Source organism: Dermacentor andersoni, chromosome 8 (genome assembly GCF_023375885.2).
Source record: "Dermacentor andersoni chromosome 8, qqDerAnde1_hic_scaffold, whole genome shotgun sequence".
Classification (NCBI taxonomy): Eukaryota; Metazoa; Arthropoda; class Arachnida; order Ixodida; family Ixodidae; genus Dermacentor; species Dermacentor andersoni.
This window is the reverse complement of record NC_092821.1, coordinates 24,200,198-24,216,841: the sequence shown is the minus strand read 5'-3', so window position 1 is coordinate 24,216,841 and position 16,644 is coordinate 24,200,198. Positions and strand designations below refer to the sequence as shown.

The 16,644-nt window shown below is 43.5% G+C and overlaps 1 long non-coding RNA gene across 1 annotated transcript; it reads right to left on the bottom strand.

The window, feature by feature from the left end:
• Window positions 1-332: 332 nt before the first annotated feature.
• On the bottom strand, window positions 333-16,046 carry LOC140219998 (uncharacterized). The gene is made up of 2 exons (XR_011896240.1): window positions 14,628-16,046; window positions 333-617 (listed from the first exon to the last, which is right to left on the bottom strand). It is a non-coding gene; the product is annotated as an uncharacterized lncRNA (long non-coding RNA).
• Window positions 16,047-16,644: the final 598 nt, after the last annotated feature.

Below are 16,644 nucleotides of genomic sequence, written 5' to 3'. Positions count from 1 at the left end.
TCAATGTATGCCAAGTACCTTAATCATGTTTTGAGCTGCAGATAAGAACGTTACCTACTCTGCTGCTGGTTTCATTGTGAACAAGGCTCCCGTGGGAAGCCGAGACATAAATATATATTTTAAACCATTTTGGTTGCGTTTGCTTAGTCCTGACATTTCGCATGGCCCCCACGAGTTCAAATTAATGAGGTTTACTGCATGTACACATGTTTGCAATTACACGCTTACTTAATTTCTCTCAGCATGTCTGGTTCATTTTGAGCACCGCAATTTCTCCTCCTCAGGGGCACCACATCTCGAAAGATATGCATCAAGTGCATCTGGAAAATTAATCATTTCACTGTAATACATGTATTGTTACAAACATTACACAAACAAATTTGAAACAATGTCGATGATACTGTCCACAGCTTCCAATTTATGGAGGCTCAATGCCGGCTTCTCAATGAAATTGCGGTCGTTCAGGAAGCACCACCAAAGAGCCCCTGTGATGCTCCTATCCTGAGTGCCAGAACTCCGCACACCAGTTTCGCCAGTTCTTTGCAGAACAGGGAGTCCTAGCCATGGCACTAGAGCAGGTGCCACTCCTCGTCAATGTATACATTTGCTAGGTGTACCTGCAATAAAAGGGCAGAGACACGTTAAGACTGCTTAGGTGTGGGAACGTGAAAGCATCTTTAGTGAACCAGATGGCTGCAATGTGACGTGCACAATATGACACACAGTAGGCACACCTTAAAGGGACTGACAACCGATTTTTAAAGACCTAGTTCTTGGCACAACACAAAGCTCACCCTCAGTAGCGTTTACATCTGCAACGGTTACTTCCAAAAGCACATGGATATTGTGGCATCACAGAAGTGTCCTTGTTTCACACCCCAGGTTCTATTCCCACCCAGTCTGCCAAACTTTCTCATTAAAGCAGCTAATTTGCTTTGTTTACAGGAACCTGAGAAATCTGACATCAAGCATTTTTTATGCATCTTTATTGTTTGTGCAATCAGCCATTGGTTTTATGTCACTAACTGCTGGCAGCAAAAAGAAGTATGTCCAGTGGCATTAGTGTAGGGGCTCCACACAAAATTATATGGCTTACCTCTGTTTGAAAGTAATCTTTAAAGAGACCACACAAGCAATACACAACGACTTTCAGTGAGCCCAAGTTGACTTTCAGCTTTGTGAAGCGTAGAAAGTGGTACAGGTTGTACGGCATGGTGTAGCACGAAAAACTGGAAAAAGAAAGGTTCTAATGGACAGAAAAAAGGGAAAGATGGCGCCACACTCAACTGTTTATTAGACACAAAACTTGCTACATATATACCGCGCACACTCTCGACATCAGGGGAAGAAAAGAGCAAGTGTCAGGTCATCTTGTTTGTGTCAAACCTAACAATTTCTTTTTGCATCATATAACAAAACAGATGTTTGACTAACACACGCTTGACCAGTTATACGAATGTGACATGCCTCTAGCATTTCCTGCGCAGTTTTATCACTACTCTTACCTAGGATTCTCACCACAGAACAACTTGGCTTACAGTACAGCAGCACGGTATGCAATACACAGAAAAATGGGCATTCATATGCGCTTTTAAATTGTTTGCATGTTCCCTCATTCAGTCGTTCACACAACGGCCAGTCTGCCCGATGTAGGTTTTCCTGTAACATAGCGGTACATGTATCTGGTAAACCACAGCAGTGGAACACTTTTCCACGTAGTACTTTGCATGTTTGACTTCGTACACTTGCACTGCACATTCTATGATTCGGGGACATAGGCATGACAGCGTGTTCGAGGAAGAAAACAACAGGTACCTCATATCTGTTCGCCGCCTTGAGGCTGTGGCTCACCCTGTGGTAATAAGGAGCCACTTGAGCCTTTCTTTGGGAATCGTGCTTACTTCCCTCACTCCCCTTCGGATTATTGTAACATTTGAGTTGCTGCAGCGAGGTTTCTGCCACTAGGTGATGACCGAATGAGGAAATCTGGCATTTAAAAGCTGCTGGACACGATGCTTGGAACTAGACAAAAAAGCTATGTGGAACAGCGGTCCACGTGATTTACCAGACACCGTTAAGTTATGGGAAAACCTATGTCGGGCAGATTGGCCATTGTGTGAATGACCGAATGAGGGAACAAAAACAATTTAAAAAAGGATATGAACACCCATCTCTCTGCACATTGCAAATCGTGCTCCTGTAAGTCACGTTTTTCTGAGGTGAGAATCCCAGGTATGAGTAGAGATAAAACCGCGCGGGAACTACTAGAGGCATATCACATTCAGATCAGTGGTCAAGCATGTGTTAGTCAAACATGTTTTTATATGATGTGGAAATAAAATTGTTGGGTTTCACACAAACAACATGACCTGTCACTTGCTCTTTTTGCTGCCCCTGATGTCAAGAGTGTGCGCAATATATATGTAGCAAGTTTTGTGCCTAATAAACAGTTGTAAGTGTAGTGCCATCTTTCTTTCCCTTCTTTCTGTCCTTTTGTATCTTTCTTTTTGCAGTTTGTTGCACTACAACAGCATGGCATTTAGCAATGACCAAGTCGCTCAAGAGAAAGTTACTGTGTGGTACCAGCCAATCAGAAGAGCTCTCTTAGTATCCGCCTCTGATCACCCTCTGAGCAATTAGACGGCTTGTATCTCTACAACTTTTGGCTTGTGCTGTTAGGCTATCATTACATAAACTATAAATGCAGAAGTATATATTAGCATGCTTTATGAAAAGCCAGAGTAGTACTATACTGACTGGATGTGACATAAATGGTAAGAATGTTCTGGCTGGAAACATTGTGAGTTTATCAACACTGACTGACGAGTAACTGAGAAAGTTGGTGCATGTTCATGTTTAACTTTTGCATACAACACAAGGGACAGAAGAGAGACCACAGCGCACAAAAGCTACCAATTCAATGTTTAAATGTTTATTTTATGGGAAGGAATACAGAAAATATTTACACTGCATGTGCACTTGTACTGCACAAACGTTCTTTTAGAATGAGGGCAAATGTTGCAAACAAATAGAATTAGAAAGCACAGAGTGATTGCTATTCTGTGTCATTTAGAGAGTCTTCCTCTTTTTCACACAATCATAATGAGAGCGGACTGACACGTCCCAGTATTTAAGTGATATTCCTTGCTGTTATTGTTGGCCATTCCGTTACCAGAGGTGAAAAAAACAGATGAACAATCTAAATCTGATGCATAGCACCAGTCATGTTGTATGGTCTCCCTTCCCTCCCTGTGCAAATTCTGTCCTGAAAAGTTACATGAACTGAATGGCAAACTCATAAGGACACTACAAATTTCACCTAGTGAACACAGCTGGTTCTCGGAAAATGCATGAATACGGTGATAGGTATGTGTCGGCATAGTGTAGCACGCTAACTTTGACACTACTGCAATACTTCAGCTGTCACACGACTACAGTGCTTAAGAGACCACAGAAGTGTAAGTGCACAACAAAAAAAAGCAGGTGCATCAACCATAAATTTGACTTCAGCAAACACAACATAGGCTGTTTCGTGTGGCTAAAATACTAGCTAATATGTAGAAAGTATATGCACAGGTATACTTAGCTATAGGTACTCGCCCATCCAACTTAACAACTTATTATGAGTTGCTGTGCATATGATGCTTGCTCTAGACACTGGTGGTTACAACAAAGATACTTTTAGAATGAGATAAAATGCTTTCATCTGCCCAGTAATCGAAGTTTTATTGATAGCATTATAATTTAGACTTGCTGGTTGAAGATATTCTGACCTCAACAGCACCAAGCAGATTGAATATAAAAATGCCCACTGCGCTGACCAAATACATAGTGTGAAACAGATTACATGAAAAGGGACCCAAAGTATTAGAAATTATTCATGACAGCTGTTGAATTAGGGCTTGTTGTTTGATTATCACTATTAAAATTACAGAAGTGCCAATCGGAATGTTCTATGTGGTGAAGTTGAAATTAAATTCATTTGATGAGCAACAACGAGCAAATGCTACAGCAAAAGCAACCAGACAATTTAGCACTATGTATGAAATAGTGTTCTTTAATGATTTAGCATCAATACACGGATCTATCAGCTAACTATGTGATCTATACTGTGTTTACTTAAAGTGAAAAATAATGTAACTGGACATAGACTCTTAACTGCTACAATGCCTATTTGCATGAATGGGCATAGCTTGCCAAAATTTTTTTTTTATGGGAGAGAAAAAAATCAAGCTTACTAGAAAACACCTCAGTACAGCAGTAACGTCATCAATGCTTCCTTTTGGGAGAGTTGGTTCATCTCGAAACATATGGGTAACAGCACAAACAGACCACAAGAAGGCAGACACGTACACACAGTGCTGACTAACAACTGATTTCATTGGCAAGGATAGCACACCTTGTAGGGTGTCTCACATAACTTGAGCCAAGAATTTTTTTTTAAAATGAAAGGCACGTTGGAAGTGAACTGAACCAAATGCATACTATTCGCAATAGCCTATAGTAACGCCTACAATCCTTTGTTTTCCCCATAACTTGCCAATTAATTAAATTTAATTACCCAACTCTAATTATTGGCTGAGGACCCCAAGTATGGCACACAGATTTGTAGAGCCCGTTCAGAAACCACCGATCGAGTTGTTTGCTTTACGATACGTCTCACATAGTCATTTCTTCTGAGTTGCAAGGAAAGTCCGCGAAATATGAAACAAGGCACGTGACAGAGTGCTTGCGCAGTGGTATTGTGCTCCTCTCAAGCGTGCCTTCGGTGAACAAGGTCGGCTCCCGTCGGATGATGGCGAAAATGCATGCTGCAGGCAGAGCAGTGCCAATGAGATAAAGAATGCCCTGCCACTTTCTCGTCACCAGTCACGATGCAGCCAACCTTGTTCACCGAACGCACGCTTGAGAGCAGCACAATACCACTATGTTCCATCACGTGGCCTTCTTCATATTTCATGGGCTTCCTTTGCAACCAGGAAAAAAGGACTACATGAGACATTTAGTAAAGGAAAGAACTCGATCGGTGGTTTCTGAAGGTGCTCTACAAATCTGCGTACCAATAACTAAAAGTTCTGCAATTAAACTTATTTAATTAGCAAGTTATGGGGAAAACAAAAAATTGTCTGAGTTACTATAGGCTATTGCGAATAGTATGGGTTTCGTTCAATTCCCTTCACACGTGCCTTTCATTTTTAAATTCTTGGCTCACATTATGTGGGACACCCTGTATATGCCAGAGTGAAGCAAGGGAAATGAAAGGGAAAATCATGTCAAGGGTGACAGCGTGCCAAGTTCACAAGCGCAATGAAGCCAACCAAACACAACAAAGCGCAAACAATTATTTTTCTTTTCCTTTGCAATCTGAAGCCCCGATAGCCGCACCCAGAAGATCAGATTCAGCATCAAAGAGAGCAAAGTGAGGGGTGCTAAAACAGTTGCTACCGAATTTTCTAATGTGGAAGGTTTTTAAACTGATGTGCGCAGTCTTGTCACTGCTCTTTCCTAGAATCGTCGTGACTTTCAACTGGGCCACACAATCCATATACTTGCTAACGTGCGCAACTAAATGTGCATATTTCTCATCTAGTGTTTTTTTTTTTCAGTTTTTGAGGGTGTTCCCTGAACGGTCATTGATACAGCGAGCAATTTCACGGACAGAAAACATCCCACATGACATGGGGATGCAATACACCACTCCAGTGGAACATTTTACTAACGGCGGTTGGTGCTTCTTCTGGCATCCACATTTTCTGGCATTACATCTACGTTGACACAACTTTCCCAGCTCATTTCGGGCATAAAAACAAATTGGCACACCGTGCCTACTTGCCACCTTAAGATTGTGGGAAAGTTTGTGGATGTAAGGGACCACATCTGTCTTAAGTGCCTTCAGTTGATCCTCAACCATTGCACTTCCACATCCACACTTGAACTTTTCAAGGTGGACTTCTGAAATGGCAGTCAAGACCGAGATGGGGAACCCTGCAGCTAAAAGACGGCTTACCTGATTATGAAAACTGAGCTTAATCTGATGTGGGCACGATTTTTGGAGAGCCTATTCCATACGCAACACCTGTATACTTCTCTTAATTGTCTTGGAGTGTGCCGAGTGAAAGGACAGCAATTCCTTAGCCCGTGGGTTGGAGGCCCAGCCAACATGTCCATCACTGAACGTAATCTATACGTATAAAAACTAAAATTGAAAGGTTCGGAAGTTCAAGGGTGAAAGGCAACTCACGTCTATGTTAGCTAAATATAGATAACACTTTGCCTACTGTAGAGGGTAGGTGGGCTGCTGTTTATAAAAGCACCAAATAAGTGTCAACATGCCGAAAAATTTTTAAATCTGGCCCCCATTAAACACTTGTTCCAGTGTGTTGTCCACCTTTACCTGAAAAATGTCACAAAGATTAGGGGCTACGCAAGACCCTATGCAGATGCCATCGCACTGCAAAAACAGCTGCTTGTCAAATACAATAAAATTCGAGTTCAAATAAAACTGCAATAAAGATAGAAAATTATGAACGGCCAAACCAACGGTGTTCTGGAAGGATACGTCGCCGTTATCTTCTATGCACTCTTTGACAAATGCTAGCAGTTGATTCTGTGGAACAGAAACAACTCCTGCACGTCTTCCGAAAAACCGAAACCAACATGATCATTTCGCTCTAAAAACTGTACTACTGAGACTGATTTCTTTAAAAGTAATGGGTCGTTTAAAGCTAGCGCCTTGAGCTTCTTTAGCAAAAACTGGCTAACACTTCTGCCACGATCCCTGTTCACTAACAATAGTGCTAAACGGAACTTTGGGCTTATGTGTCTTGGCTGTGAAAACCCCCCTCAAACTGTTCCCTCTGCTGTTAGATATGTCCCTGGCAAACTTCCCAAGGTATAATTGCTTACAAAACTCAACGAACTTAATTTTTCCTCGCACTTCACTTTTCTCTCCAGGGACACAGTTCTTATTAGCCGCTACCAAACATTTTTAATTGTAAATTCCCTTGGGTAACGTATGGGATTCCGTCTGGTCCTGGTGCCGACGTGACCCATCTTGGCATCGAATCATGACGTCTTCTTCTATCTTATTATAATATGACGTGGGAGACAGGAAATGTTCCAGATTCTTGGAAATGCAGTTGCGTTGTAGGCCTGCTTAAACCGGGGAAATACCCTAACGAGCTCTCCTCCTGCAGACCGATCACCTTAGCCAGTTGCGTCGACAAAGTAATGGAAAGAATGGTCTTGTCAAGGCTGGAATGGTTTCTAGAGAAAAATAATTGCTTTCCTGATTTTATGCATGGATTTAGAAGAGGCAGTTCTTCCATTGATGGTGTTATTGACTTGGTATCCACTGTTGAACAAGAAAGAAGTCGCCGTCGGTTAGTTGGAGCTGTTTTTCTGGATATTAAGGGTGCATACGACAATGTACTCCATTATGCAATCCTTGATGCACTGGAAGATTTAGACGTCGGTGGCCGGCTATATGCATGGATTGTTAGCTACCTCAGTGGCCGCACGGTGTATATGTCGACAAGTGATGGCGACACCGGACAGTACCATATACATTGAGGTGTTCCACAAGGAGGAGTTCTCAGTCCAACTTTTTTCAATGTTGCATAGATTGGCCTTGCATCCGAACTTCCTAGCACGGTGAAGATTAGCGCATATGCGGACGACATATGCATATGGACATCTGGAGCCACCTGTCCCCAAATGCGTGCTAGGCTTCAACGTGCAGTGACAATCACAGCTAAGTATCTGCGGCGTCAAGGCCTCCAACTCTCAACAGAAAAATGTTCCGTGATTACATTCACGCGAAAACAAATGACCAGGTATCCGATAATCATTAACGGAGAAGCTATACCTACGGTTACACACCAGATTCCTTGGTGTAGTCATAAACCGGGGATTATCTTGGTCAAGACACGTCGCCGCACTGAAAGCAAAGCTGAAGAGTTTTGTTCACGTCCTTCGCGTCGTTGCAGGAACAAGATGGGGCCCCTCGGAGTCGTCGTTACTCCAATTGTACCAAGCACTATTCGTAGGGTATATACGGTACAGCATTCCGGCGCTCTCAAGCATGAGACTTAGCTGTGTGCGCGCGCTGGAGAGCATTCAAGCTCAAGCATTGCACACATGTTTAGGCCTCCCACGATGCACGTCAACCAATGGAACAATAGCGGAAGCTCTTACTTGTCATATTGGGGTATACTTGCTCTGCGAGCCTCTTCGAATGTACCTTCGCGTGTTGACCCGACACAGGCACCATCCTCTGTCATCGCTCCCTGCCACCCACCCAGGTTCCAGCTTTTCAAGGACTATATCGCGCCATCAACGCGCTTTGCAATCTAGATTTTCTCCCGCCTGTATTCCAAGAATACCCCCGTGGGTTCTGCCTAAACCTGTCGTTACATTGCAGATACCTGGAATTACTAAAAAGTCATATCCGTTGCATATATTGGCCTCAGGCAACTCACCCTGTGGCACATTTCTGCAAAGTACGGAGATACTGCACACGTGTTTACCGATGGCTCTGTCACACCATATGCCTCCACTGCAGCCTTCGTCATTCCACATATGATCATTGCTCGGCGGTTTAAACTAGGCCATAGCTCAACATCAACTGCCGCAGAACTTGTTTCTATCCGGGAGGCACTTCGATTTCTCTCCGAGGAGCCTCCTCACGCATGGACAATATTCTGTGATTGCAAGCCAGCTCTTCAAACGATTGACTGTGTCCTCAGACGGGGCCCGTATTATTCCATGGCTATAGAAATTACAGAACGGCTCGACCACGCAACTAGATATGGCCACAATGTCACCTTTCAGTGGATACCCTCACACTGTGGCCTGATCGGGAGCGAACAGGCAGAAGCTGAAGCGAAAACTGCTTTAGATAATGCTTGTGAAGTACGCATTCCGTTCTCACGTGCAGACACAAACGTCCTACTTTGTCGCGTAAACCGCAACTCTACGTTAGAACACTGGACCCAACCAGATCGACGACACAAGCGATTACACAAATGGGACCAAAAAATGAAATTTCGTATGCCTCACAAGCTCAAAAGAAGCCACATGAGCATGGTGCACCGGATTCGCCTTGGTGTCGCATTCACCAACCGTTATAGACATATGATAGGTGCCAGTGATACTAGCCCAAACTGTGAATTCTGTGAGGTGCCAGAAACGCTTGAACATATATTTTGTGTGTGTCCCACCTACGCGCAAGAACGACAGCAACTTGTCTCTTCCATTGCAAAGATCCATGAGAGACCGCTATCGGACGAGTTTCTTTTAGGTCCTTGGCCTAATGCAAACAGCGCAGCCCTGGTAACAAGAGCCGCTGTAGCTTTTCTCCAAGCCACTGGGCTGGACGCACGGCTTTAGAGGCCACAACTCTGAATTTGTATATACGCATCTCTTCCTTATACCATCATCATTCATCAGCCCTTTCCCTCCCCGTCCCTCTTCCCCAGTGTAGAGTAGCAGGCCAGAGCAAGTTATAGCTCAGGCCGACCTCTCTGCCTTTCTGTAAATAAATTTCTCTCTCTCTAACTTGGGTAATACGACGAGCCCACTCTCTTTGTCAGCTTGCGTAAGCATCAGGTTGTTGCTCTTAAAAAAAGATATGTCATTCAACAATCTACTATGGTGCGAGTCCGGGGTTTTTGGAGCAAGCTTTAGCAGGCAGTCAACACCTTTGAGAAGGCGGTGGTCCCGATTATCATCTTTTCCTGAGTGGCCACTTTCCAATTTAATGCAGTGAGATCATGTGCAGGAACATCAGCTTGGACCCCAAATTTGGATCCTTTCTGCAGATGATGCATAATCTTCCCTGGTATGTGGACGCCCCCCATGACGACATTGCTTCCATCTTGCGTCATTTTCCTCCTGAACACCGGAGCAACTCATTCAAGATGCAAGCATCTTAATCGCAAGCCAATCAGGATGGTCCTTAAAACACAGAAGATGGAACCAGTCCTGAAAAAGTTGGACTTGTTGTCACAGTTCTGAGTGACTTATTCTGCAAAATCTTTTCACATGCCCCCACACTGGTTTTACAAGGCTGAAGAGGGTACTTACTTCATTAGGGACGAGTCCTTTCCGGATGCAAAAAGTGAAGTGTCTTTCCTTCCTCTTGTAAGGTTGTAAGGCACCTTCCTTTTCCACCATCAACCTTCTACTCAGTCACATCGCCCATGCAACATGCTAGTCAAGACAGTTCGCCTTTTCCATCCGGAAATGACTCATCCATAACGAAGTAAGTGCCCTCTTCGGCCCTGTGAAACCAGCATGGGGGCACGTGAAATGACTTTGCAGAATAAGTCGCTCAGGACAGGTTGCACCTTCTGTGATTTAAGGACCATCCTGACCGGCTTGTGATTAAGAAGCTCGCATCCTTGAAGCGCCTAGTGGCACAGCTCATGGAGTGCAGGTGGAGGTGCATCTTGAATATGTTGCTCTGTTGTACAGGAGACAAGAAAATGACGCAAGATGGAAGCAATGTCAGCGTCATGGGGGACATCCATATACCAGAGAAGATTATGCAACATCTGCAGAAAGGATCCAAATTTGGGGTCCAAGCTGATGTTCCTGTGCATGATATCACTGCAATGAATCGAAAAGTGGCCACTCAGGAAAAGATAAGATAATCGGGACAGCTGCCTTCTTGAAGGTATTGACTGCCTGCGAATGTTTGCTCCGAAAACCCCGGACTCGTACCGTACTAGATTGTTGAATGACATCTCTTTCTTTAAGAGTAACAACCTGATGCTTATGCAAGCTGACAAGCAGGGTGGGTTCATTATTTTGCCCAAGAGAACTTACAATGAAAAAGGTTTGGTAGCGGCTAATAAGAACTTTGACCCTGGAGAGAAAAGTGAAGTGCAAGTAAAAACCAAGTTCGTTGAGTTTTGTAAGCAATTAGACCTCTAAAATTTTGCCAGGGACATATCTAACAGCAGAGGGAACAGTTTGAGGGGGTTTTTCACAGCCAAGACACATAAGCCCGAAGTTCCATTTAGCACTATTGTTAGTGAACAGGGATCGTGGCAGAAGTGTTAGCCAGTTTTTGCTAAAGAAGCTCAAGGCGCTAGCTTTAAACGACTCATTACTTTTAAAGAAATCAGTCTCAGTAGTACAGTTTTTAGAGCGAAATGATCATGTTGGTTTCGGTTTTTCAGCAGACGTGCAGGACTTGTTTCATTCTGTTCCGCAGAATCAACTGCTAGCGTGTATCAAAGACTGCATTAAAAATAATGGCGACGTATCCTTCCAGAACACTGTCGGTTTGTCCGTTCATAACTTTCTATCATAATTGCAGTTTCATTTGAACTCTACTTCTATTGTGGTAATAGTTCTGCGGAAACCCGCAAGGTGGAGATAAGTAATTAATTATGGGAAAATGAGACATCCACTCAATCGTAGCAATTAATTGCTACGATTGACATCTGCTACCCCACTACCTGCTAGCCACCGGGTTAGCTCAGCTGGTAGAGTGGCTGCCCTGGAAAGGCAGTGGTCCTGGGTTCTAGTCCCGGACTAGGACGAATTTTTCTTCAACTGCGAGGCTTTTCTTTAAGGAACCCGCATGGGTTTCCTTTGTAGCAATTGCTATGATTTGGTGGATACCTCATTTTCCCTAAATTAATTACATTTATTGTATTTCACGAGTAGTCATTTCTGTAGCGCGATGGCATCTGCATAGGCTCTTGCGTAGCCCCTATTCTTTCTGACATTTTTCTGGCCAAGGTGGAAAATGCACTGGAACAGATGTTTAATGGATGCCAGTTTTAAAATTTTTTAGGTATGTTGAGAATGTTTTAGTGCTTTTAAAAAAAGCAGCCTACCTTCCCCTACCCCTCTACATTAGGCAAAATATTTTCCATTTCTAGTAAACATAGACATGGGTTGCGTTTCACCCATGAACTCCCGGACCTTTCAAGTTTACAGTTTTTAGACCTAGAAATCATGTTCTGTGATGGACATGTTTGCTGGGGCTACTACCGACGAGCTAAGAAGTTGCTGCCCTTTGACTCAGCACACTCCAAGACAATTAAGAGAGGTATAGCGGTGTTGCGTATGGCATCAGCTCTCCAAAAATCGTGCCCACATCAGATTAAGCCCACGTTTTATAATCAGGCAAGCCGCCTTTGGCTGCAGGTTCCCCGTCTTGGTCTTGACTGCCGTTTCTGAAATCCTACTTCCAAAATTCAAGTGAGGATCAGGAAGTACAATGGCTGAGGATCAATGGAAGGCACGTAAGACAGAGGTGGTCCCTTACATCCATAAATTTTCCCACAATCTTAAGAAGGTGGCAAGTAGGCACGGCGTGTCAATTTGTTGCTCTGCCCCAATTAAGCTGGGAAAGTCGTGTCCACATATCTGTAACGCCAGAAAACGTGGATGCCAGAAGAACCACCAACCGCTGTTAGTAAAATGTTCCACTGGAGTGGTGTATTGCATCCCCATGTCATGTGGGATGGTTTATGTCGGCGAAACTGGTCGCTGTGTCAATGACCGTTTAGGGGAACACGCTCAAAAAGTGAAAAAAAGAAACTAGATGATAAATATGCACATTTAGTTGCGAACGTTAGCAAGTATACTGATTGGGTGGCCTGGTTGAAAGAGACGATTCTAGGAAAGGGCAGTGACACGACCGCACGCATCAGTTTAGAAGCCTACTACATTAGAAAATTTGGTAGCAGGTGCTTTAGCACTCCTTCCCTTGCTCTCTGTGATGCTGAATTTGATCTTCTGCATGTGGCTACCGGGGCTTCAGACGGCAAAGAAAAATAATTGTTTGCATATTGTTGCGCTTGGTTGGCTGTATTGTGCTTGCGTGGTTAGCACGCTATCACCCTTGACGTGTTTTCCCCTTCATTTCCTTTGCTTCACTGGCGTATATAAGGTGTGCTATCCTTGCCAATAAAACCAGTTATTAGCCAGCACTGTGTGTATGTGTCCCCCTTCTTCTGATCATGTTTGTGCTGTTACCCATATGTTACAGCAGTAACTGCAGCACAGTGAATAATGACCTTTATGTATAATTTCAAAAAGTTCAGGCTCATCAAATGTGTATTTGCCAGTGGCAGTTATTCTGGGAATAAGAGGTAAATAATTGCAAATATGAATGTTAAACAATGGTAAGCACGCCATGTGCTTAGACATGCAACATAGTTGTCCCACTACACTTTGAATTCTTATGTGCACAGAAACTGCACAAGCATGTAGAATAAACAGAAAAGAAGATGGAAATAAAAGCTGCAGCATAGGAAACAGTTTCAAAACAATAAAGCCAAAATAAAAAAGTGAGAAATACACCGTGTACTAAGCAAAAATAACTTTTACGCCTTTAGCGCACAAAAAGGGACGAGAGACAGAGGTACGACACGGACACAGCGCTAACTTCCAGCAATTGTTTTATTCTACAAAGCGGTACACATATTTATGGGTAACAGACAACAGCATAAGCATGCACATATGCACTGGTTTCTAATCAAATGAGACAGCAACGAGACGTGTAATGGAAAGTTAAGATGATATCGAAGATGAAAAAGCGACCATGCATAGCCAAAAAATTTTTGTAATTGCAAGATTAAAATGCCATCTCCATCAAGCCACCCTCTGTGCCACGTTCAAAAAATCAAATTTTAATCGTGCAATTACACAAAATTTTTTGGGTATGCATGGTCGCTTTTTCATCTTCGATGTCATCTTAACTTTCCATTAGACATGTCTCGTTGCTGTCTCATTTGATTAGAAACCAGTACATATGCGCATGCGTACGCTGTTGTCTGTTACCTATATGTATGTGTACCGCTTCGTAGAATAAAACAATTGCTAGAAGTTAGCGCTGTGTCCGCGTCGTACCTCTGTCTCTCACCCCTTTCTGTGCGCCAAAAACCTAAACGTTATGGAATGCCAACATGCCCAAACCTACGCTCTTTCAAAAATAATAAAGGGAAAATCAGACAGAATTTGTCAGCTGTTGACAAATTTGACTTCACCCTACCATTCGCTAGCCGCCTGGTTAGCTCAGATGGTAGAGTGGCTGCCCTGGAAAGGCAGCGGTCCCGGTTTTGAGTCCCGGACCATGACGAATTTTTCTTGAACTTCGAGGCTTTTCTTTCGAGGAACCTGTACGGGTTTCCTTTGTAGCAATTGCAATGAATGGGTGGATGTCTGATTTTCCCTTTATTAATTACTTCTCTCCACCTTGCGGGTTTCCGCAAGAACTATTCTGTCAAACAAAAATGAAATTTACCCGTGTACTTAGATTTAGGTGCACGTTAAAGAACCCCAGGTGGTCGAAATTTCCGGAGTCCCCCACTACGGCGTGCCTCATAATCAGAAAGTGGTTTTGGCAAGTAAAACCCCATCATTAAAAAAAAATGAAATTCAAATTGCAGCCAAGCAATTGATGCAAGAAAAAAATGCTTAACATCAGGACATGTTAGATCTAGTTTTATATAGAAAACAATAACAGCTATGAACACAAATAAGCAGCAAGTTGCAAAAATACTTAGACTACTTAGTAAGCTGTGTTGAGTAATATGTTCATAAACTTATTCACGAATGATACTGAGGTCCTACTCTTTGGAACACATACACATCATACATACCTGAACCAAGCAATCAGACTACACACTGCGCTATGGCAGTCATTCAAGGTTTCTCTGCATTTCTGCTGGCTCCTCCATTATGTGGACACTGGTGTGGGTTACGGCCTCGCCACTACAAAATAAGTTCGGAAAGTTCGCAGTTAATTTATAGCAGTGACACATTCACGCTGTCACAGTGTGAACACATGCAAGGAGCATTTAAAAATAGTCACGAAAATCATGTTTGCATTAATGAAGGGTGGCAACAGAGGGACCCCTTCATCACCGTAAAATTTTTAACACACACACAGCAGCAACACATTACAAAGAATCTTTGTTTACATACGAATTCAATTTTTTCATGACTTAGTTTAAGCAACTGTCTCGTGTCATGTTTAGTTATGCATAAGTTATGTCAACACATCTTGTCTTAAACATCTTTAGTAATCTGCACCTGTTGCAAGCTTTGACTGCTTACGTTTTTTTTTTTTTTTCAGAACTCGTAAATTCAGAACCGCGTAGGCACAGATTATTTACAACGTAGAAGCATTTATACGCGAGGAAACGTCATTGCAGTAAGAATCTGTTAAAATGCAGATGAGCGTTGTTATGCAACTTAAGCAGAAAAGCGGGAGCTCACGCACAGGCGCAGATAATGAACACGATTATTTCCGAACGTAATATTTTTCAACGGAAGAAAACGCTTATAATGATTTTCAATTTCGCATTAAGACAATAAACTTGCCTAGCTAAATTCTGACAACCAGCGCTCAGCAAGCATCAGCACGGGTTCCACTGTTGCCTTGGCAGTTGGTTCTATTCTACGCTCGTGCACTCTGTGCACACACGAGTGCACGCACAATACACGTGTAGTTAGCAAGCACGATTACTTACCTTTTGAATGGTACGACGTGGTCGAAAAGCGCTCTCCAAGTTGCCGGTGCTGCGTCGACTCCCAGCCTACACGCCGTTACGTAGTGGACGAGCTGAGGCACGCTAATAATACACATTATTTCTTTGCGACGTCCAGCGAACTTCCCACAACCAGACACAAAAGAGAACGCACTCCAGGGTATGAAAATCGTTGGTCCCCATTTGCCTGGCACGCCACGCATATGGCGAGTTTCAGAGAGACACAAGCTATCTTCTGGCACTTCTGTGTTCGCGAACTAAGTCACATTTCGTTAAACCAAACACAAAACCACACGATTAGACAAACACGCCACAACGGCTCGCGCAACCGCCCGGCGACCGGCAGTTGCAAAATAGAGAGCAGAGTAGACGAATGAATGCTATGAGCGTCTCCTTTGAAACAGGGTGGTGGGTTGCGCCACCAACCGATCGCATGGGGCGAGCGTCATCTGTAGACCTTTGCGGTTGTGTGGCCCCCGTGATGCCTTAATATTAACCAGTACCCACTCATTTAGTGCCGTATTGCGCCCAACTACGTATAGTTGCGAGACAAAAAAAAACGAACATTGAAGCGTCTATAGTGCACGCTATACTTTACTGTAGAAAAATATTTTATGGCGTATTTTCGATTTTGAACAACTTCTGCCGTATGCGCAAAAGTATGGCCTCCGAGATCCGCACTTCAAGTCAGCTGTATTAAAGTTTTTTTCATGGCGTTATGAGCTCCTGCCCGTGCTACGTGCGTTGTCACTTCGTTTTAAATAACTTTCTGCTGCTGTCGTCAACATCAACTGTAGCCTCAGGAATTGTTGACACGGTATCAGGTGTACGCTTGTGCAGCGTGCGATGTTTCCGAGCGTGTTGTAGCTGTTTCAGTCGGAAAGCATCAAATCTACCAGGGTTCATCACTCGTGTAGCGCAGGTTACACCGGTGTCGTCCGCATTTGCTTTCGTGCCGGTGTGTTCAATGTGCGCGGGTTGCGCGCCTGTCGCCCGTGCCTTCTGTGTTTTTCGTGCGACTCACGAACATTCCTCAGAAAAAAACACATATCTCTGCAGCGTACATGTGTCCTACGTGGTGTGTACTAGAAATGTGCGGTGGTGTACGATGTTTTTGCAGCCAAGT